This window comes from Magnolia sinica, chromosome 12, assembly GCF_029962835.1.
Source record: "Magnolia sinica isolate HGM2019 chromosome 12, MsV1, whole genome shotgun sequence".
Classification (NCBI taxonomy): Eukaryota; Viridiplantae; Streptophyta; class Magnoliopsida; order Magnoliales; family Magnoliaceae; genus Magnolia; species Magnolia sinica.
The window spans coordinates 53,224,203-53,246,683 of NC_080584.1; the positions used below are offsets into that span (position 1 = coordinate 53,224,203).

Consider the following 22,481-nt stretch of genomic DNA (forward strand, 5'->3'; position numbering starts at 1 on the left):
GAAGAAATAAACCAGGCCCAGGCTACTGCTGATACTGACCTGACTCACATTATTTTGGGTGCAGGTTAGATTTTCCAAATGGATTAGGCAACCTGTTGCTGCTAAACAGGCTGATTAAATCTCAATGGCTTTGGTAGATCTCTGACTGTGGGGCCCACCTTGATGTATGTGCCTTATATCCATGCCACGCATCCGTTTTTGCCGCTCATTTTATAGCAAGAGCCCAAAAACGCAGCAGATCCAAATCTCAGGTGGACCACACCACATGAAACAGTAGTGATTAAAACACAAACTTTTAGGGGCCACAAAAGTTTTCGATCATGCTGACATGTGTGGTACCTTCATCCTGACGTTATCAACGGAAGCGGATTGCGTCTGACCCCGCTCGGACGCAAGCAAAGAACGGGTAGAACTGTGTGGGCCCCACCGTGATGTATCTGTTTATGCACACCGTCCATCCCTTTAAGCAGATCATGTTATGGTATGAGCCCAAAAATAGGGAACATGCGAGGCTCTAGCGGACCACACTAGAGATAACTCTTGCATTTAATGCAAGCTTACTATTTGGTGTGGTCCACTTGAGCGTTGGATCTGCCTATTTTTGGGCTCATATCTTAAAATGGCCTAAGAAAAGGGATGAACAGTGTGGATAAATAGATACATCACAGTGGGCCCCACACAGATCACGCAACCCGCTTTCCTTATCAACAGGTTGGATGGAAAATAAACGTTCCAGTGGCCCCAAAGAAGCTTTTAATGATGGGTGTTGAATCACCACTGTTTCAAGTGGTGTGGTCCACCAGAGAATTGGATCATACACAATTTTTGGGGTCATGCCATAAAATGAGCTAGCGAAACGGATGGACGTCATGGATATAAGGCACATACATCATGGTGGGCCTCAGAGTCAGGGATTCACAGACCTCCAAAGCCATTTCCCATTTACAAAGTAGAAGCAAGCAAAGAAGAGGAGAGACTGTGTATGCATGTACGGGGAGGAAGGTTGGATTTTAAGCTTCCATCTTTATTCAGATAACATAAAATCCACATTAATTTCAATTAACTAATCACTGACAACCATATCAAAAGATTTAGGATTATTCAAACAAAACCAATGAAATTATACTTGATTGATCCTCTTCAAACAAGGCCCACCTTTTTCAACTGTTAATCTGCATTTAAGATTTGAAGCAGCACCATGAAGAGATTGAGAATGTCAAGATACAAAGAGATAGCCGCAAGTAGCGCTTGATCAAGTTATCGGTATCATAGACAATGTAGCCGCAAAATAAGATAGCTGTCAATGCCCTAAAGAGCATTGTTGATATCTTACGTAATGGTATAAAGACCTGCAAGAAGGCCATCAAAGAAATATTTATTTTAATTAAGAGAAGGCAAAGGGACAATAATATTTTCTAGTTTAATCAAGTAATTAACCTCAAATTGGAGTTGCATTACTTTCAAGTCCATTCCAATGTACTTCAAAGAAATACAATTTGGTCATTGGACTAATTACTAATTATTTCAATTCAATTCGACGGTGCATCTAAGTGCATTTCAATACTTGGTCCTGAATGTACCTAATGAAAGACCTCAAAAAAGACTATATATATATATATATATATATATATATATATAAGGAATTGGTACTATAAGGTCGAGCGCATAGAACCATAATACAAGGTTGAGTCGTGTCTTTAGTCCGAACCATTGGATGATAAATTTTCAAAATATATAGTGGAGATGTCATCCCCAAAAAAAGGGCAAAACCGGATAAATCGGCATTATACAATCTTGGGGTGCGTTGCCGTCACCAATTATGTGGTCCTCCATGATATATGTGTTATATCCATACCGTCTATCTATTTTGAGATATCATTTTAGGGCTTGACCGTAAAACTGAGGCAAATCCAAATCTCAAGTGGACCACGGCACATAGAGCAATGGGGACAATGATGCCCACTATTGAAACCTTTCTACGGCCCATCATGATGTTTATTTTACATCCAACCTATCTGTAACGTTACACAGAACTGGATGAATGGACCAAACAAATATCATCTTGATCCAAAACTTTTGTGGCCCCAAGAAGTTTTCAATGGTAGGCGTTCAATCCCTATTACTTTCTATGTTATGGTCCACGTGAGCTTTGGATCTGCTTAATTTTTGTGTTAATGCCTTAAAATGATTTTTCCAAATGGATGGACGGTGTGGATATAATACTTATATCATGGTGGGGCCCACGGAACTTAGCGACGGCAACACACCACCAAGGTCAGTGGCGTGTTGCACACCAGCCTTTTCGCTTCCCATGCGGAAGGGGACGCGGATTAGATAATGACAGGTTGAGTAGCGAGTCGGCTACTGAAGTGACGTCACCAAGTTCTGTGGGCCCCACTATGATGTATGTGTTATATCCACACCGTCCATCCATTTTTAGATATCATTTTGGGATATGAACCAAAGAATGAGGCAAATAAAAATCTGTAATGGACCTCACCAAAGAAAACAGTGGGGAAAGTGATTCCCACCATTGAAACTATCCTAAGGCCCATCATAATGTTTATTTGAAATCTAACCTGTTAAAAAGTTAAAAAAGACAATTTCAAGGGAAAACACAAATATTAGCTTGATCTAAAACTTTTGTGCCCTTTAGAAGTTTTTAATGGTGGGCGTCACTGTCCCACTGTTTTCTATGTTGGGGTCCACTGGAGCTTTGGATTTAACTCATTCTTTAGATATTGTCCTAAAATGATCTCTCCAAATGGATGGAAGGTGTGGATACAAAACATACATCATGGTGGGGCCCATGGAAATTGTTGATGTCACTTCAGTAGCTAGTCTCGCTACTCAACCTGTCAGTAGCTAATCTGCGCCCCGCGGAAGGGAGCAGATTAGGTGCGGCCTCTGCCTAACCTATGACAGTGCGTCCCTCATCGTAGGGCCCAACTTGATCTACATATTGTATACCCACATGGTCCATCTGTTTTGGAAGACAATTTTAGGTCCTGATTCCAAATATAAAGAAGATCCAATTCTAAAGTGAACCATACCATCAGAAACAGTAGTGATTGAATACTCTACCATTAAAATTTTCCCATGGCCCACTGTAATGTTTATATCATGCTTATTTTCCATTTAACTTGTTGATACATTACATAAACCTGGATGAAGTAAAATAATATATATATATATATATATATATATCAGCTTCATCCAAAATATAAGTGGCCCATTAATTGTCAATCACAACCTTTTACTATGGTTTGGTCCACCAGAGAATTGGATCTGCTTCAGGTTCTGAATCATATCTTAGAATGATCTAAAAAGACAGATGGGTGGAGTGGATGTAAAATTCATATGTCAATGTGGGCCTACAATAAGGGTCGCACTATCTTGGGTCAGGCCTGAGTCGCCCCTAATAAACTCCCCACGCAGACAGCCTATCGTCTGGATTGTGTGGGAAGGAATTTTTATCTATACAAATAGGTGGGCCCATTATAATGTTTATGAGATATCCACCATGTTCATTCATTTTTTCTGGTCATGTTAGGACGTGGGAAAAATAATGAGGTATATTTATAATTCAAATAGGCCGCACAACAAGAAAATGTGAGTAGTTAAATGCTTACTGTTGAAACCTTCCTAAGGTCTACCATTATTCTTCTATGCCATCGATATTGTTCACAGGGTCCTTCTTACTAGGATTAACTGAAAATACAAAAATATTAGCCCAATCCAAAACTTTTGTAACCCCACCAATGTTCACTAGCGAACATCCATTCCTCACTATTTCTTGTCGTGAACCCACGTTATTTTCGGATCTGCCCCACTTTTTGTCTCATACCCTAACGTGACATGAAAAAATAGATGGACGGTGTGGATTTCTCACAACATGATGGTGGGCCCTAACTAGCTTCCTATCACATTAAGCTTCCCCGAGAGGTTGTCGCATCTTCCCGTCACATAGCGCATTTTGAATGTTTATCATCCAACAGCTCACACTAAGACACAACTCGACCTTATGTTAAGGTTTTATGTGCTCGACCTTATAGTACAATTTCCCATATATACATATATATATATATATATATATATATATATATATATATATCTATATATATATATATATATATATATATATATATATAAATGGTCTCTTGCAAACCATACCGCAAGGATTTTATGTGTGAGCCTTCATGTAAGCCGTAAGATGAGGAGAGCGGCTGGGATTCAACTGCAGTGAGAGAGGGAGAGTCTTAAAAGTAAAAAACTCTCTCCTACCCTCACGGAGACGCTCTTGGAGTTGATTTCACGCAAAAGCCTTTTATTGGAATATCCTGTGCAAGGATTCTGTGTGGGGCCCAATATGATGTTTGTGATAAATCCAACTTGTCCATTCGTTTTTCGAAATCATTTTAGGACATGCAACCAAAAATGAGGAGGATCCAAAAATTAAACAGGCCATATGAGTGGAAACTGTGGGGATTTAGTGACCATCGTTGAAACATTCATATGGCTACGAAAGTTTTGTATCGGTTTATGCTCCTAGTGTTTTCACTTCATCTCAGTGAAAATGACATTATAAATGGTATGGATGGAATATAAACATTAAGGTGGAGCCTACGAAGGTTTCAACAGTAAGCATTCCTTTCCCCACCGCTTCATTTGTATGGCCCACTTGAATTTTGGATCCTCCTCATTTTTTGTATAATGTTCTAAAATGATATCTAAAAAATGAATGGACGGGTTGGATTTCACACAAAGATCACAGTGGGCCCCACACAAAATCCCTATGTGGGTCTTCATGTGAAAGGCTTTAGAGGAAATACGCATCCCTAGGTTTGGGAAACGGAATGGTGCATCTAACTGATGGGGTAGATGTTTGACACACATCACGGTGGGCCCACACTGCTCAACCTTGTGTGTGTGTGTGTGTAGGAATGCACACCTTTGTACATGTGTCATGGGTACAAAATCTGAATGGTCCGCGTGATGCAGCATGCCCTGAAAATCTATAGGCTCAATTTTCAGACCGACACAAAATTCTAGTGGGCCATAGCAAAGAGAAGTGCGAATTAATTAAGGGAAGAAACTATTTCACTAGAGTTTTATATCGGGCTAAAAATTGGGCTTGTGAGGTTTCATGGGGTGCCACATCATTTGTACTGTTCAGATTCTATGCCCAGACATTTGTGTAAAGGTGTGCATTGGCACTCACATAAGAAGGTGAGTAGGTGAGCATTCCTCTCTCTCTCTCTCTCTCTCTCTCTCTCTCTCTCTCTCTCTCTCTCTCTCTCTCTCTCTCTATGTGTGTGTGTGTGTGTAGGAAATGGTACTATGAGGTCAACCTCAGGGGAACTTCTCATGAGGTCGAGCTATGTGGGCCCCACCATGATGTGTGTCGAACATCTATCCCATCAGTCAAATGCACCATTTCATGGTGGGCTATGAGCTTAAAAATCACGTCAAACTATGACTTGAGTGGCCACACCACATATTACAGTTAAGGGGGCTTACTCTCCCATTAAAACATTCATAATCATTTATTGGGCCCATCAAGATGTGGTTCATAAATCTAGACCATCCATTGTGTGTGCCCCACTTGGATGAGGGGTCAAACCAATTTCCAGCCACATCCAAAACTCAGGTGGGCCCCACCAAGTACTTTTATACACTACCAGAAAACTGGGCAGAGGCTACGGATAAAAACCGTAGCTAAATGCCTATGGCTACGGTTAAAGTCCGTAGCACGACCGTAGCCATTGGTGCCGTAGCCATAGGTCTAAAAGCTATGGCTACGGATTAAATCCGTAGCTATATAAACAATGGATACGAATTAAATCCGTAGCCATTGCCTCTGTTACACTAAGGTATCTACAGCTACAGATTATATCTGTAGCTAAAAGTTGAGCGAGAACCGTAGCAATAGGCTTAAATAGCAATAACTACGGTTTTCAGATAAAAGCTACGGTTAATATCCGTAGCTATTTAAACATAGGTACAGATAAAATCCGTAGCAATATTTTCCGTAGCTCAAAATTATATACAGCTACGGATTATATCTGTAGCTAAAAGTAGAATGAGAACCATAGCAAAAGGCTAAAATTAGGAAGAGCTACGGTTTTAGATAAACAGCTATGGTTAATAGCCGTAGCGAATGCCTGTTGTTAATAAAATATTTAAATAGTAATGGCAGCTCTTACCATCATAGTAGTATACCCTAATAACTCATATAAGCTAATATAGATAAATACTTCATGGCTAAATCATTCAATCAAACACAATCATTTATTCATTCAATCATATACAATCATTCATTTCCATTCACAAAAGTACAATGCCAACATAATAGTTATATGTCTATTTAAAGTTCTCATTAACAACAAGATCCAATGCCTTCTCGCAGCCAAATAGCTTCTCAACAATCGCAAGCGAAAACTCCATGGATGTGCATCTACTAGTTATTAATTTGCCATCAACTAACACCCTATTCATAGCTTCGCTTTGATCCAAAAGCTCACTGCACATGGCTGAAAATCAATTTCATCATACAACATGGAAGAAATTGCATGTTATGACATTATACATAAGAGGCTGAAAATGTGTTTGTGTGTGTTTTGAAGATTGAGCTGAAAATTCAATGGACCCACTTGAACAATGAACACTTTGAGGATTGTGCCTCTGAGGCCAACCCCAACAGATGCGATCGCCATGACAGCCGGACCAATGAGAAACCTCACAACCAATCCGTATGCGGCGAGTTTAGTCCCACAGGTTATGATTCTTGGCTGCAAGGCCATGAACAGTCCTAAAAATTCAAAAAATTCAAAAGCAGTTCAAGTCAATTCAAAACACTTGAAAAACAAGGACTAAGAATTATGATGAGCATATCAATGATCTTACCGAGATTGAACATGGCCATCCCAAGACCTGCATTCGACAAGATCGTGACAGAATTTTCCATGATTTGAGGCTTCTTAACACCCCGTCTACAATAAGAAAGATGTTAGAAGAAAATCAGATTCACATGGAAAGAGCAGCACATCTAAAATTCAAATCTCAGTCAGAAAAAAAGAAAACTATAATTCCAAATACCCACTTCCAGTTTATGAAGAAAGACCAAAGATCATATTGAAATCCATCGCTCTCCTCGAGGACCTGAAATTCCAAACCCCCAACCTCAAATTCAAGAAAAAAGAGCAAAAGAACAAAGCTGAATTCAAATCTCTCTATGAAAATCTGCAAAACTCTTCACCAACTGTTCTATACAACAGCAACTGTTCAACTAAACCCTTCATACCCCAACAACTGTTCCACACACTTCAAAAATCTGCTACCATTGTTCTATACAACAACAACATTAAGATATATTTAAACAACAACTGTCAGTTTGGAACAACAACTTCCATTGTTCCATTGTTCCTTAAAAAATCTGCAAAAGGATTTTCAATGGTATTTAATGTATAGAAAATCTGCTACCATTGTTGTGTGGAAAAGGCTTTTTGAAGGAACAATGGTAGCTAACATTCGGCAAAAGGATTGTCAGTTATACAACAATGGAACAATCCTCTATGAAATTTCACAAACAACCAAGTGCTTCTCTCATTATACACATACAATTATAAAGTAGACATGATTCCTTGAGAGAATTCACAGAGGACAATGGCTACATATTAGACATAGATTCCTTGATTTCTTCCAAGGAGACGGCCTGTATTTCAACCAAACCAATCTGTGTGAGATCCACAACCCAAACACTGTAAAAATATGTACATCACAATAAAGGAAAGAAACTTCAAAACTCAAATGGAAAAAGATGATTCAAGACAGTGAGATTACCAATGCATACAATAGAGATGGTTTGAAGGAGGAAAAGGTATCCAATCAAACAGATTCTGGATTTCTAATGTGTGGATGGATTTCTAATGTGTGGATAAAGGGTATTTTATATTTCTAGTCTTGAGACACGAGCAAAATACTACCATGTACTTCCACTGCCATAGTGTGCATGAATGCTTGGTTATGTATCCCTAAATTCAAGAACAAACAGGATAGAGGTCCCCTGCAAAGCCCCAAATCTATACTTACATTCTGTTTGATGAAAATAAAGTATAATGGATTAATTTAAAAATGAAATATTTTATATCAATAAAAAAAAAGGTATGACCATTAGCCAATTGAAACCAAAATCTGATAAAAGAATGCCAACATAAATCAATAAGAGATGCATAAAACGAGCAACACCCTGCCACCTTCCCTCATAACCAAAACATAGTGCTGTCAATGAGCACCTACCTTGAAGCAACTCTACATGAAGTTGCATCTGCCAACCTGACACGTGGTGCACATCCAAGCTATGCATCACATGGGCCTTGTTTGTTGCCTCATCAGCGAAGCCACACATATGGAAACACTAGATGGTTTAGTCCACATTCAAAATACAAGTGAGGTAACTTTATGGTTGGGACTGCCTGATGCCCAGCTCGAATGCCCCACACATATCAATGTAGTCCTAGCACTTGGATCGCACCTCAAACAGCTAGCAGAGATGTACATGTAAACTTACCAAGGCTAACAAAATTACACAGGTTTGAAAAGTAAGACAAACATAAACCACAGGTTGGTGGATGAGGTGACTCACAAGGAGATGGATTTATACAAGACTGCCTTGTCAAATAGTTGTGTGCCCCATGGCCCAGTCAATGCAGGTTTAATGTCTCAAATCATCTGATAAGTCATACGTTTTTGCCTTATCATAAGACACTACCCGTAATGGCTCAAAGTAAAGTGCATGATCAGTAAGAGTTAATCGACCTGCAATTGACATAGATTCAACTTGTCATGAAGTGAAAATTTTGGCAAGCATTTGGACAAACCATTGCCTAAATTTCAACTAACTAGCTCAATTGAGAAGAAAGGAAATAACCAAATTGGAAGCAGCAGACCAATACAAGGATTCGCCAAGGTCTGGTTGGAAGCAGCAGAAATTCAATCCTGTGTAGCTTATATGGCATAACTAGCTCTATCCTTAGTTTGTCAACACCATTTCTGCGTAGTTGCTAGGCAAATTGAGGATAGACTATACCAAAATATGAGGATAGTCTGTCCTTTAAAGAAAGGTGGGATAACAAATCTTGGGCAGCGATTCATTACAGTAAATCATTTGAATTAAGGAGTCTGTTTGAATTAACCATCTTTAAAGAAAGGTGGGATAACAAATCTTGGGCAGCGATAGTCTGTCCTTTTCTTATCTTTTTCTTTTTTCTTCTTTTCTTAACCATCTGTTTGAATTAAGGAATCCCATTTGATAGATATCACTGACAACCCAATTTGATTAGTGGTATAGCTAACTTTGAGTCAACACATGCAAATACATCATGTCTGCCCTTATCTACGAACACCCATTCGATCCTCTAAGCTCAAAAAAACTAGTCAGCCTAGTATCTTTCAAAAAAAAGAAAAAAAGGTTAGAATAGAGGTAGTTTGCAGAACAACCCACTACAGGGTGCTTACTAAACATATACAACCCACTAGTTTCACTTTTCTAGCTAGCTACCACTATTTCTAATTTATCTTCGACAAATGCTACCACCACATTTGCCTTTGCTCTCCGCAGAATATCAATTATCATAACAACTTTCTCTCCACTGAGCCATTGGCAATTGGTACCAAAATCTGTAAGAAAGTGCCAACTGTTCAAAACACAGCAAATCTGTGAATCCATCAAATCGCAAGTACAAAGAGATGACATATGAGTAGCAGCTGCAGATGAAATCATAGTTCTAAAATTTGCGGAATCAACCCAAAATTCAGCCAAGTCAACTCGACTCAGCAAAATTTCTAGCCAAGTCATCAGGAAACCTAGTAGTTCTTTGGATAAAATGTAACAAGAATGTTCTTTGGAACCTATGACCATGCATAAGCTTCCAATATGCAAAGATAAAATGTAAATCAGCAAATTCTAGTTGGTTCTTAATGCAAATATTTGAGTTAGCTATAAAACACTCAAGTGTTGGTACATGTGCATGCCAAGAAACACCATTATTTTTGTTATTTCCTCTTCATTTAAATGACCATAAGCAATTCAATTCGCATATGTTATTTCCTAAGGCAATCCCAATGAGATTGCCTTGGAAAATTTAAGTTACCGTGGATCTCCATATTTGCTAGTTTTATATGCAGAAATGTCACTTGACAAGAATCAAGTAACAAGCTGTCCCTACCTCCATGATTCAAAAGTTTCAACTTTAGTACAAAAGTTCCAGAATAACAACGTCAACCTTACTCATTTCTTGCTTACATTGGCAATTTGGCATGTATGTTGTGAAGATCCTCTTCAATCATCTTCGATGAATCCTCTTGGCATTTTTCTCATAAATCATATTTCAAATCAACTTAGAAAAAGAAATCTAAAAGAATTAGATGATAACTAAGCATACCCAAGAAATGCTATAAAAAGAGGTTTATTTTCTATATAAAGCATTCCAAAAGGTAGTTTCCACTTTACTGAACTACTAGTTATTTTAATTAAATTCAATACTAGATAATACAGACTAAAGCCAACTTGAAGCATACCCTTAGTTTTGAAATTTTAGACACAATATATGCCTCTAGAATCAACATTCAAGGTAAATTGTGTCTCAACATAATCCAAGAAAATACTAAGGAGAAAAAGAAGATTTAACAGAATCCAAGAAAATACTATGGAGAAAAAGAATATTTGACAGAATCCATAACAATTTTATAGAGATATTTATTGATTGAGAGATTTCATTAGCAATTTTCAAAATATTTTAACAAATAATTTCAAGCCCTCAATATCTGTGAGCACCCCTACTTTTACAAACTGAAAACCTGAATGTTGTACACCATTTGGCCCCGAGCATTGTATAATACATGGTTGCAACCAGAAAATTTTGGTAAGCTTCTTTTTGAGAACTATTTATCTGGAACTCCACCAAGAACTTCCCAAAAGAATTTTGGAAAACTCCACCAAGAACTATTTATCTAGAACTATGAAAGAACCAACTCATGCTGCCCATTGTTACTTCTCATTGCTTAGACAATTGATGGAAACTAAAAACATGAAAAGGTATACATCGCAAACACAACATGCACTAGCTAAAAAAAAAAAAAAAAAGAAGCATATACTCAGAAGCATGAAAAAGAACTACCATCAGGGCATGTGTTGATTTCAACATTAGAAGCGAGGCTTATTTTGACTGTTTTCATGTTGAGTAATAGAATGAAAATAAATTCAAAGATGAAACTATTTGAATTCCCAAAACAGAAATGACAGAAGACCTTCACAATAGATAGAATCTGTTCTTCACGTCAACATAAATACCAAACTATAGCAGTTGGCGCTGTATTATAATGTAAATGAATTACATTAGACACGTGGAGAATCCACAGATTTCATTGGTGCTATATTATGTCGGTGTATGTGGTAATCTGTAAACCAGGATTTTCAAAATGAGCAATCAATCATTTCGTCATAGAGTTAACAGGATTAAGTGCCTCAAAAGTCAACTAAGACGCCATATATAATCTCAAAACAGAGTAAGAGAACTAAGGATGAGAGGAAGGGCCTTACGGCTGGACAAATAAATCAGAAAAGAAGCCTAAATGACAATAGCCAGCAAACTCTTACCACTGCAAACCAGATGTTGAAAATCTGAAGAAAAAACTACTTAAAAAAGCTACCAAACCTGAACATCTAGCAGTATCTCCAACCATTCAGCAAAAACAATAAATCCCTCTGAAAAATTCTTCAAAAAATGAATAGAATAAGAATTTTCAGCAATGTCTTCAACCAGACAGTAGACAAATCAGCAAGGGCTTCAACAGCATATTAAAGAGGCTTCAAATCTAGCAAATCTGCCAGCCTGCAAATCTGCAAGCCCGAATGTACCTCTGAGAATTGTAAGGCCATACGCCAACATATGCGAGCAAATCTGCCAGCCTGCAAGCAAAAATAAACTCAAAAATTATAACAGCTTCAAAAAATGGAAAAAAAAATGATAAAACTCATCCTTAAAGCCCTACAAGCCAAACATCATACAGAGTAACTAGAAAAAACATGCAAACTAGCAATATGTTGAACCATAGAGTACCAAATTAGTTTAGGATTAGAAAAGGAACAAGCTAAATATCATGACATTTCTTGATTGTGCTTCCATTTTATAGCTGAGACTGTTACATGAGAGTAAAATGTTTGCCTATTAGTTTTACCTCCAATTCCTGATTGCTGGTTTTATCGTCTTATATATCCTTATTTATTAAATTCAGCAGGGACCCACTTCAGTATATGTGTGTCATGGTAGAGCATGGAATTGAATTCTCAAAAGTTTTAAACTTTTAATTTATTTTCCTCTTTGCAGGTTCTAGTGAACCTAACAAATGAGAATCCTGATGGCTGTCAGCAAATTCCTGATTGCAGAGGACTGGACACAATGGCTGTCTTGATCATTAGTCACTTCCCATTGTTTAGCGCATGCCTATCTACAAATAATCAAATGAAAGAGAGCAACTCATTCTCTAAAATTGAAAGCAATGATCCTGATAATCAGACTGGCAAACATCTCGCAGATCAAGAACTTCGGTCCGTTTATTAAAACTTGTTTTCAGTACTTAATACTGAAATAGGCCTTTTAAAGTGATTTTTCCTAATTCAGATGATTTGATAAATTTAAAAAAAAAAAAGAAAAACTGTTTAAACATATGGAAGCCAATTGCTTAGCCATATGGTCAAACCGCTCCCAAATTGGGCGGTGCATTCATCAGAGGGATGATGAATATATACAGTAGTTAAAAGGGGCAAACGAGAGGTTAACCACATTTGGGGAAGGGCAGATGGCAAAAAATATATACATATGACCAATGCGCAGTAAAAAACCCACTACACAAACTCATTGTTCTATCTTCCCAAGGGTGTTGGATCTACAGCTACTGTGTTTGCTGCTGGTTCATGCCCTCTGAGCGGCGCTTTTTGAAATACTTTTGGTTGAAGGCTTCAGCACCATCAGGGTACTTCTCCTTGAGATAGTTCTCCAGGCATTTGAGGTAAGAGAAATCCGCTCTAAAACCATTTGTGGAGACAACAAAAAAGCACCTGGTACCTTGGTATTTGTCGTGCTTACCAACCGTGACATAGTCAATCTTTTCACCTATTTTTGTCGCTTTGTTAGGATGGTGCTGAAAAACATTATCGAGTACCCAGGACTGATCTTCATCCGATAGCCAATCACCATCATTGTAGCCGGAATTATGCAGAATTCGTTTTGTCGACAGTGAAATTGGTTCAACACCATTAAGAATTTTCTCTTCCTCACACGTGAATAGATCCAAGCGTCTTCCAGTGGCAGTGAGAATCCCATTAGCATTCCAACCATCAGGCCCCACAGGTGCAGGTGACTAGGTAAAATGGCTTCTCAGTTTCTTCGGTCACCCACACTCAAAGAACCCCCTCCAGGAGCTCTGGTCGGTCGATTTGACTAATCGTGTGCTCTATTTTCTTTCCAACTGCTGCCATCTGAAGACTTCTCAATAGGGGAAGAACTCCAAACAGGAGATCTTGTTGGTTGATTCAACTCATCTTGTCCTTTGTCTTCATTCCAACCACCAATGTCTGAAGATCTGTCCGTATGGGCACCCTTTGGGCTCTGACTACCCCAGACAGAATTAGATTGACCATGCATCTTGTCCTTATCCCAAACTTGTGGTTTGGTAGATGAATCATTTGGTTGGTTCCAATAATTTACATCTTAGGATTTAGCATCTTCAACCCTCTCATTTCCTGCATCATTTGATTTCCAACCTCCCCAGGGAGTAGATTGATCAGATTGACTGGGCTGCTTCTTTTGCACTTCCGTTCTATTCCAAGAATTAAATCCAGGACACTCCTCTGCTGTTGGTCTTTTAGATTCACTTGCCTGTGTTTCCTTTTTATTACTATTCCAGCCACCCCATCCATTAGACTGATCTGACTGTGTCTGGTGCTTTTTCGCATCTCCCATACTATTACTGTCCCAGCCACCGTGAGCATGAGGCTGATCTGCTTGCGTCTGGTGCATCTTTTCCGCATCTCCTACACTATTACCGCCCCAGCCACCCCATGCATTAGATTGATCTGATTGCGTATGGTGCTTCTTTTTCGCATCTCCGATACTAGGTTATCACTGAAATTGTCTTTCAAGGTAAGCTTGATTTCAAGAAGTTTTTCTTGAACTCTATTTTTGGTGGGTTGAATATTATATATCTCACCACATTCATCTGGTGCGTAATGAACGCACTGGTGCTGAAGCCAAGGAAAGTCTATGGATAGACTTGGCTGTGGACCGAAAAGTAAGGAAATAATGTTATTCCCAATAGTAATGGTACTATTAGAAATTACCATTGTATGTCTACTTTGGTCAGTCCAGAAATTGTTGCCGATAATAACATCGTGCTTCATGACATTATGTTGCCAAAAATCATAAAAGTATTCCTTGTTTCCAAGGCGAAACTTTATGTTTTGGGCAAACATAGATGTTTGACTTCAAGCATCAGCAAGTTCCTGTACAAATAGGAGAAATTAATGATGTCGATTACAAGCTAAACACCCAAGATGGTCTTACCATAAGACTATTAAGGCCAAATAGCTTGAGAGCTGGACCTTCAAGAAGATTCTAGCAAGATCTTTTCGATGAAGATTTAAGTAATCCAAATCGAGAAGAAGAATGAAGCAATCTCATCAATTGAGAATGCAAGAATTATAGTTACCCTTAAATGAAGATTTAAGAATAACAAAATCCAAACTTGAAAAAGATTGGGAAACATGCGACCATATAACTCAGTAGTTAACACAACAATTGCATATGTCACTAGTGTGCTAGAATATCCATTAGATTATGGATATGAAATACCTAGCATTGAAGATTCAATTGAATCAATTGAAGCTAAACTACCAGTTCCCAGTCAAAAAACCGAAGAACAAATGGTTGAAGCAATAACATATCATGGTTGACACCCTCCAAGAAACAGTTATAACAAAAGGAGACAACCAGCCAAAGTGTTTGATAGCTATAGTAATAGTTATCGAAAAGAAAAACTTTAGGAAAGAAGAATGAAATCTCATCAAGATCATGAGCCCAACATAGGCAATATTGATCAAGAGATAAGACTAGTTTCAGTTCAGACTAAACCAGTCAATGACAAAGGAGTCTATCTTACATGCAACAAGCTAGCCACTGCAGCAGCAGAAATTTCTACTTGGGAAAATGCAATGGACATAGCAATTGATTCGCATTACAATGAATGGGAGAGTGATAGAAAAGTATCTTATCTTGAAAGCAGCTTATTAGGGAATGCCAAAGTAGCCTGGCGAGTGTTTAAATTATCAACAAAATATGATCATTTTGTTGCAGCATTTAAAGCAGCCAATGGTGGAGGATCCCTATTTGGAGCCTTTCTCAGGCAAGAGATTTGTGGTATCACAAATCAAGAAAGAGAAAAGGATAAAAACAAGCAAAAAGCATGGCAAATGCTACAAAAGCTTGAAATCTGTTCAATGTTGCAATTCGAAGAATATGCAAAGACATTTAGCAGATTATTCTGAATCTATGGAGATACAGAAAACAGGGAAATCCAGAGGTTGTTCTTCACTAAGCTCCCTAGAGTATGGGGTCTGTTCTGGTGGGCAATTATCCACATGATTTCCACTTGAAAAAATCAGCGAATCTGTTGCTGGAATTCCTAAAGCTCCCCTAAAGCCCCACTATGGCATGGGAATATGAAAGGGTTGTTAAACACTTCTAGAGAAGATTTTCTTGCCTACGTTAGAAAAGGAAAAAAAGACAAGAAAATCATATCGATGGGAAAAATTAAGAATTAAAGTGTAAAAGGGATAGATGAGTGTGACTGAGGGTCGATTGTGACCATATCCAAGCCTCAGAAAGTCCAAAAGTATTTGTGAAGAAATCACTAGAGTTATTCAAGTGCTTGGCAACTTTTTATCAGATACCACCAGGTTTGCTAGTGAGTGTGACTGAGGGTCGATTGTGACCATATCCAAGCCTCAGAAAGTCCAAAAGTATTTGTGAAGAAATCACTAGAGTTGAATTCTACTTGCAGAGTAGTTGAATAAGTGTAGACTTGTAATCAACATTCATTGGAAATTTCACTGTAGAAGTTCTAACAGTTTGGAGAAGAAACTTGAAAGAGTAAGAGAGCTCAATAATAATTCATAGACAGAGATTTGTGAAGAAATCAAGTACAGTCCTAAACATCACCTTGTTCCTTCAAAAGCTGATTTCCTGGCATTTTCGTTTCTTTGACTGAATTGTGGAACTTTAATGATCGAAATCGAATTAAGCATGAACATTATTTGCTGAATGGTCTCTTGCTACCCATGTCTCAAAAATAATAAGAAAACCTTTAAATTAATTAGAAACACATTTAAATTGTTTGGGGAATTTTATAGAAAACTAAGAAAATATGATAATGTATTAATTTAAAGTTTCACTATCATTTCAGATGTTTTGCTTGAGTTTCACAGTCGTTTCACTCATGTTTAACTTACTCTTGAGAAACGTTTCACAAGAGGTTTGCTTATGTTACCGATAAAGGGAAAAAAAAAAAGAAACGAAAAGAAAAAGAAGTCTGAAATGAGTTTCTCTTATGTTTTACAAATGCATCACAAGTGTTTCAAAGAAATTTTGAAGTGCAAAATTATTACTTTTTCAAAATTGCCTTTCACAAACGTTCCCCAAGGGAATGCATTTCAATTATGACAGAACATTTGAAATGCAAATCTGCCTTTTCTGAAATGCATTTCAGATGGCCCTAAGGTGTTTCCAGCTACCATGGTCAAGATGAACTATTTCACATATGTAGGTTACAACTACCATCAAGAAACATGTTTTCCTGAATGGTGTGGATCTGTTACCAAAGAAATCAATCAGATACCTATCCACATTTCACACAGCCAATTGATATTTAGTGCATTTCAAGGTCACACATTAACTAGACTTTATCATAAAACTACCCCAGGTGCCATTTTTTTAATTCTATATATTTCTTTATTTTTCCTTCTATTTTGAGAAACATGGTGGTGACTCAGCTGAGTCACCCCAACTCCAATACAACTCATCGACCAAATGAGTTGGTGCAAGTCTTAAAACCATGTAGACAATGGCTAACCAGCATATGTCTGAGCCCAACCTCTCACTTATGGAGCCATGAACACAGAGCCCCCGCTAAAGCCAACAGGAACAGATCTCTCATTCTCCACAAGCACATCTTTAGATTTCAACAATACAATGTACAGATCTATGACATGCATACAAGTTCTAATAGAATCAAGCTAGGAAACCTAACTGTACAAACAGATGAATAGATCTAGAAACATACATGCTTCAACAACCCAGTTCCGATTCTACAGGTAGAGAAAGGATCTAATTGAGTCCAAAAGCATGAAAACCAGATCAGACATCAATCAATCACCAAAAACATGCAGAATTACACAATCTGGGTTAAAAAAGAGAACAAAAACCATCCAGCATCCAAGATTGAGAGAGACAGGGGTGAGATCTGATACCAATAGTGGGGATGGTGGTGACGATCTCTCCAAGCTGAAGCTTGTAAAAGATGGTTGTTTTACAGGCAGCAACAAGACCGACCATCAAAATCCTCATCTCCTTCTTTGCGAACAGACGGCTGAACAGCTTCGTAAACGTGAGCCCCATTTTCACCTACAATCCAAAGCTGAAAAAAGCAAAATATAGAGATGATCAGACCAAACAAAAGGAAAGAAAGAGATGGAAGACAGAATATCAGATCTGATTAGATCACTATAAATGAGAAGCAAACGAGAGAGAGAGAGAGAGAGAGAGAGAGAGATTAGAAAAAGGGGCGCAGGAGATCGAGAGAGAGGGATGTGGGAGGGAAGCGGGAGAGAGAGAGAGAGAGAGAGAGAGAGAGAGAGAGAGAGAAGGGGCATGGGAGATCGAGAGGGAGAGGGAGAGGGAATGGGGTTTTTTTTCTGAGGAGTGGAGGGAAATGAAATGTTTCGTGGGAGGGGGAAAAGAAAAAGGCAGCGTGGATTCCGCATTTTTACATGCTACGGTCATGCTACGGTTTTAGACCGTAGCTAAAAGCCATGTGGACCGTAGCTATTATACCATTCTTTGTAGCCCCCTCCGCGTTCGCACGTCTGACGGTCCTGGACGGACGATCTTATCAAGGGCTTTGTGGGGTCCATCATGATGTATTTGATATATCCACTCCGTCCATTAATTTTGTAATTTTTTTATAAGGAATGACACTAACATCTAGGCAAATTGAAGTTCAATTGAACCACACCATCAATCAATGGTAAGTATTAATCTCCACTGTTTCCTACTGTGTGGTCCACTTGAGCATTCGATCTATTTCATTTTTTGGACTCTTGCCCTGAAATTCTCTTTCAAAATAGATAGATGTATTAGATGGAGCACACACATTTTAATGGGCCTCGTAGAGTCTCTTATGGGGCTATCACAGGCTAATTGAATGTTTAGAAGTGATCCCTTTTAGCTACGGTTTACGGATCTTTCAGCTACGGTTTTAAGCCGTAGCAAATTAGCTACGGTCTATATCCGTAGCTAAAAACTACTATAGTCTGTAGCCTTTGATCATTTTTTTGGTAGTGATAAGTTCTAGAAATGTCTTCACATTGTTTTAGATGGTATGGACCACCTGAGTTCCTTGTACGACTGATTTTTGGGATATCCCATAACCTAAAGGTGATCCATCAAATGCACAATGTTGATGTTCGACACACATCACGATGGATCCCACACAGCTCGTTCCCATGAGGTCGATCTCATAGTACCATTTCACACACACACACACACACACACACACACATATGAGGAATGCTCACTTGTGCACATGTTCTCACGATTTCTGGTGAAAACTTTTTCAGAATTCATCACTTATGATATGACCCCAAAATCTTAACTATCCACGTGATACAATACCCCGTGAAACTCCAAGGCCCAACTTTTACTCTTATGATCTAAAACTTTTGTGAGCCATGACAAAAGAGAGAAAGGGAGGAAACTGTTTTCTTTTAAAATGGCCCACCAAAGTTTTAGATCAGGGTGAAAGTTGGGCCATAGGATTTACATGGGGTGCTACATCACATAGACAATTCAGATTTTGCACTAATATCATGTCAGATAGATCTAAAAAAGTTCTCGCAAGATCTCTTGAGAAATTGTGTGCAGGTAAGCATTCCTCTCTCTATATTTTCACAAGAACTCAACTCCCACGATAGGAGCTCAAAATTTGAACCATCCATGTGATGCAACACCCCATTGAAACTCTTAGGTCCCAACTTTTATCCCTATTCAAAACTTTGGTGATGGCAAAAGAGAGAAATCAAGGGAGAAAAATGTCTCCTTTTGCCATGGTCCACCAAAGTTTTGAATCAAGGTAAAAGTTGGCACTTGGGGTTTCATGGGATGCTGCATCACATGGACGGTTTAGAATTTACACTCACATCAAGAGAGATGAATTATGAAAAGGTTCTCATGAGTTCTGTGAGAATTGGTGGGTGTATATATATACACACACACACGCTCAAAGGAGAAATGGTGATAGAATATAGAATCAGCAAAAGGTCTAGCTTACTTGGATGAGAGAGAAAATAATGAGCATCATGAGGCAGGCAAACAAGAAGGGCCCAAGGAACCCTAAATCATGCCTTCTTCTAGCTGCCCAGAACGTGTGGAGGGTAAGGCTCACGACGATCACCATTGTTAGAATGACAGCTTCAAGAATAGCCTTTCCTGTTTTGCAATAAAGATTCCAGGTATTAAATGTACTTAGTGTTGTGAGGCATATTTACACACGTTTTACCTTGTTTGGAACTATAAAAAGATTTCAGCTGAAGGTCGTAGACAGATAAATACATATATCATTTTCAGTTGGCAATTGAAGGGCTCAAAACAAGCACATCTTGTCCTTTAATATCCATGTTTTAACATTAGTAGACTAAAAGGCTTAATGGTTATTTTTTTTTACTGAATCCGGAATTCAAGTACATGGATGTGAAACTTTGGTGTGGTGAGCTTGGCAACATTCTAACAAAATGTAACTACAATAAACGACAGGTTGAAGTTGAAATCATCTACTATAAAACAACATAACAGCATGTAGTGATTGAAATCATGCTTAAAACATTTAAAAACAATTGGTGGGGCCCACCTGAATTTTATAATGGCCTAAAATTTAGTGTAACCCCTCATCCAAGTGGGAATCACACGATGGATGGATTGGATGTCTGAATCACATCTCACTAGGCCATATATACAATCAGGAAAGTTTCAATGGTAGGCATCCAATCTCAACTGTTGTATGCTGTGTGGCCCATCGAAGTCATGGATTGACCTGAGTTTTAGGGTCATGGCTCACCAAGTAAGGGAGCATCTTGATTAATGGGATGGATGTCCATCTCACATCAAATCATGGTAGGGCCCACAGAGCTCCACCTCATGGAAACTAAAAAAACAAAGAAGGAGAAGAAGAAGTGTGTGTGTGTGTGTGTAAATGGTTCTATATGGTCGAGCATCAACACCGTGCATTTGATGGGTCCCCTTTAAATGATTGGATATCCCAAAAATCAGTTGTATAAACTCAAGTGGGCCATACTATCTAAAATCATGTGAAGAGATGCCTAAAACATATAAAAGCACTTGGTGGGGCCCACCTAAAATTTGGTTGCATCTGAAACTTAGTCTAACGCCTCATCAAAGTGGGACACACATAATGGATGGGCTGGATTTATGAACCACACCTCGATGGCCCAACAAATGATTATGAATGTTTTAATGGGAGGGTAACCCCTCCCAACTTTTATACATGGTGTGGCCCACAAAAGTCATCGATTGAATTGATATTTAAGCCCGAGGCCCACCATTGAATGCTGCATCTAACTGATGGGGTAGATGTTCGACACGCATCATGGTAGGGCCTACAAAGCTCAACCTCATGGGAAGTTCCTATGAGCTGGACCGCATAGAACCATTTATATATATATATATATATATATATATATATATATATATATATATATATATATATATATATATATATATAAAAGGTACTATGCGCTCGACCTCACAAGACCGTCCCATGAGGTCGAGTTGTGTGGGCCCCACCGTGATGCGTTTCGAACATCTACCCCATCAGTCAGATGGACCATTCCATCGTGGCCTAGGACTCAAAAATCAAGTCAATCCGTGACTTGTGTGGGCCACACCACACACAAAAGTGGGGAGGGGCCGTACACCATTAAAACATTCATAATCATTTTTTGGGCCCACCGAGATGTGGTTTGCCAATCCAGCCCATCCATTATGTGTGTCCCACTTGGATGAGGGTTCAGACCAAGTTTCAGCAGTATTCAAAACTCAGGTGGGCCCCGCCAAGTGCTTTTATATGTTTTTGGCATGTCTTCACATGATTTTAGATGGTATGGCCCACCTGAGTTCCATATACGGCTGATTTTTGGGATATCCCATAATTTAGAGGGGACCCATCAAATACACGGTGTTGATGGTCGACACGCATCACGGTGGGGCCCACGCAGCTCGACCTCACGGGAGCTTATCGTGACGTCAAGCGCATAGTACCTTTTCCCACGTGTGTGTATATATATATATATATATATATATATATATATATATATGAAAAAGGAAAACTTTGAGGGTTACTTTATTTCTTACCGCCGGTGAAGCTACAAGCCAATCCAACGTGAAAGCTCATAGAGACGGTGAACAGAGAAAGGAGAAGAAAATTCCAGGGATGCTTCTGATGGTAGACAAACATAAGAAACAAAACTGCACAAAATAATAATAATAATAATAAGAGTTGAGATAATTAAAAAGAAGAAAAAATAAATAAACAAGAAACAAGAAACCACACTAAAAAATGGAATTTTCTCTCAAGAAGCCTGGAATTACCGATTAATGAGAAGAAAAATAGGGCGATGAAGACCCAGTTACTATCTTTGGAATGGGCAAAGAAGTTGGAGATGTGCTGGACAGAGATGACAGCATAGGCCACGCCAAGGGTCATCAGAACTTGGACGGTGAGGATGGCGTAAACCTTACGGATGAAGGCCCATCTCAACCGGGAGTTGTCTTTCATGTCAGGGTAGAGGATCTGGGGCACAGCTCCAATGTCGCCCGTCTTGCCATTGCTGGATGTGTCCTTCATCTTCTCTTTCTTTTCTTTTCTTTTCTTTTCTTTTCTTCAACCGTGCAGTTGCAGCGAAAGATATACCGCGTTTTCGGCGGAAGCGGATTGGCTGGTGTACAACACATTAGCTATGTAGCTGGTGTAGATACGTGTCGTGCGAAGACGAGCACCGGCGCACCTCGAGTTCCGAACTGTACGAACGGTGCAAAGGAGATCAAAGTTACATGGGCCCCACAATGATGTATTTATTA

The 22,481-nt window shown here is 38.8% G+C and overlaps 1 pseudogene; it reads right to left on the reverse strand.

The window, feature by feature from the left end:
• Nucleotides 1–1,167: 1,167 nt before the first annotated feature.
• Nucleotides 1,168–22,248, reverse strand: LOC131220061 (protein LIFEGUARD 2-like; annotated as a pseudogene).
• Nucleotides 22,249–22,481: the final 233 nt, after the last annotated feature.